We start from the raw sequence: 3,013 nt of genomic DNA, 5'->3' as shown, positions 1-3,013 counted from the left end.
TTGCAGAGACTCCTCATTTCATCCGAAGCTCAAAGGCAAATTGAACGAGCGAGACGTGCGGAAAACAAAAGACATAGGTACAAAAATAGGTGACATGTTTTGACACCGCTCTGTGCGCGCCTTTTTTTCAGCATCGCTATCTGTTAATCACCCCGTTGGATCCGAGTCACAGCTAAGAATACATACGAACAGTTAAACAGGAGATAAATCAGATATAAGGAGCCGACGTAGGCGCAGCCATAGTCTTCCAATCAAAACAGATAGTCTTATTACCGCTGGCTTTTGCTGAAACGACCCAGCATGGGTTTAGAAAGCAGCTTTAACACACGGCGAGTGCATTTAGCTGTCAGCGCGAGTTTTTGTTTGCGTCATAAATATTCTGCTAATAATTCTGTACGAGAGGGAGTCACGTCCTCCCTCGGGTTTCTGTGCATTCAAATAACAATGTTTTGTTTCGTTTTTTTTTCTGTGATGTAAATCTGAATATCAGGATTTTTGCTAAATGTTTTTGCGGCGCTCTTGTCTCATCGAGGGACGACTTTGTCTGCGTGGGAAATTCAATGTGTTCATTTGCTTCAGTTGTGCTGTAGTGTGTGTGTGTGTGTGTGTGTGTGTGTGTTGTACATCACGCTAATTCCGTGATGATTGCACACATCAGCCCTCCATCAAGCTCATCACGCAGCCGTGTTTGAACCATCGCTTCCTTCATCCTCCGCCGCGGCGTCTGGGTCTTCAAACCTACCCTTCCGTGCTCTGGTGATTTCACTAATTATTTCCTTCTGGTTGTGTTTTTTTTTTTTTTTTTCCCAGCTAATCGCTGTTTCTCTCTGCTGTGACTCAGAATCATTACTTCTCCTCCCGCTCACGAGTCACTAATCACCTGCTATCTCTGGCCCGTCCACACGCCACTCTCTTCTTCCATTTCATCCGACCCGCTCCAGCAGATCGAGACATTCCCACCTCAGTTCACCGCTTCCGTAAAAGAATAGCATGTATGATTTCTGCTTGAAAATCATGACATCTTCCAGTTAAAAGAGAGTAGAGTAGTCGATAGTTATTAAATTTAACTCTGGTTGAGGTTCCAAAGAGCAAAAACATCAATTTGAGATACTTTTATGTGAATTTATCAAGAAGTATTGATTGATTTATGTTCTAAACCTTTTAGTTCTTGTCTTGACCTTTGAAAATTACACCCCATTTGAACTACATTCAACCTGCAGTCCTCCACACCTCCGACCTTCCAGCTGGATGTCAAAATTTCCACCCACCAGCACAGCGGCCCCCTGCGTCCTCTCCGGGGCCCTCGGGGGCAGTCAGAACCATTTAGCTCCCCCGTGTTTGCTGCCACCTCTGGGCTCAGAGAGGAGCTGAAGCCTGACCGGGGGTGTCTGCTTCTCCAGGAGGCGCCTGGGCGACAGTTTGAGTCTGAGAGAGAAGGAGCGAGTAGAAGAAGAGACAAAGGCAAAGCGGTCGCAGAGAGAAAGTCGAGAAAGGCGACGTGCCCGGCGAGGAAAGAGGACGACGTGAGCGTGGCGTGTTTTCTGGTTGCGTTGCCGCCTTTGGGACGGCCTGTCAAAGTGGGGTTGTCACTGTCAAGACATACATTTGGCCCCCGAGGGGGCCCCCCCCCGCCCCCTGTCACCCGCCTTGAGCAAGTCGCGGTGATGGCGTAGGACGGAGGGGGAATGATGGAACGGAGAGCCGCGCGATGGACGAACGAGAAACGGCTTCGCTTGCACACTGTCACTGACCCTAATCACCCCTCGATGTGTGCGTGTGTGTGTGTGTGTGTGTGTGTGTGTGTGTGTGTGTGTGTGTGTGTGTGTGTTTGTGTGTGTGTGTGTGTGTGTGTGTTTGTGTGTGTGTGAGATAGGGAGACCAGCAGAAAGAGAGGACAGATGTAAGGAAGACTCGGACCAAACTGTCACTAATCCTCAATCCTGAGGGTTTTGCCTGCAGTGGATGTCAAAGCGTCGGGTGTGTTTGGGTTTTCGTGCTCTTATCCTTGTGAGTGTGAGTTCTTATAACCCCCCCCACACCCCCGTTTTACTCGGGGCTCCTGGGAAGCTGCTGCTCAAATATATTTCAATACAGCCGAGTTCAAATGTGCCATAACTAAACAATAAACAGAAAATGGAAGGTTTTGGGTCACATGCTCCTCAAACAGTTTGCATGTGTTCATTTCTGCAGAGCAAATCTGGAGGGCAGGCTTTTCCCTGGAGGCAGATAATCCAATATTAATTGCCGAACAGACCTTGGCAGCAAATAACTCTCTTAATTAATAGTCTTTTGTCTGACCGACCTTGCACACAGTCATGGGAGGATGCATTGATGTGTGCATTGTGTTGTGTAACACATTACGATGTAAAGATGGGTGAACACACATTACAGGCACACAATTAGTAAAGGAAGCATAGAGAATAATATAGAAGTGTGCAGAACTGTGTTTGGGAAAGATTCTGCCAATGACTCTACAGGAATACCTGTGGATTTCAACTTTAGCTCCTTGGTTTTGTTTTTTGTTTTTTTTGTTTGTAAGGGAATTAATATTTTATTTATTTATTTATTTTGCTGTTGCTTGTATCCAGTAAGTCTCAAGGGGAATATTGGGAAGCTGTAGAAAAAATTAATTTTCTATTGGAGAAAGACATTGGAAATTGGAAAATTATCTTTTATATCTTCCAAACCACGTATATCACAAACTTCTTAACATTCAATAAGTATAATAATAACAGAATACATACACCTTTAACTCCATACTAAGATTGCATATATATTGATAAAATATATCTGCTCACATTATAGACGCTTATATATGCACATTAGTAACAGCACTATTTCATCGAACTAGATATCAGATGCCATCAGAAAGAGAATTCACCCACAAGAAAAAAAATAAAAAATCCTTATTTATGCTGGGTTCGTGTGAACTTGTGTCTAATGTGTATCCCTGGTGTGTGTCGCGCCGGTTTGCATGACCTCTGAGCCGTGTTGAAAATGACACGAGCTCATA

Source organism: Antennarius striatus, chromosome 11 (genome assembly GCF_040054535.1).
Source record: "Antennarius striatus isolate MH-2024 chromosome 11, ASM4005453v1, whole genome shotgun sequence".
In the NCBI taxonomy this organism is placed as follows: domain Eukaryota; kingdom Metazoa; phylum Chordata; class Actinopteri; order Lophiiformes; family Antennariidae; genus Antennarius; species Antennarius striatus.
The sequence above is the reverse complement of the archived record's forward strand: the minus strand, read 5'-3'. Positions refer to the sequence as shown.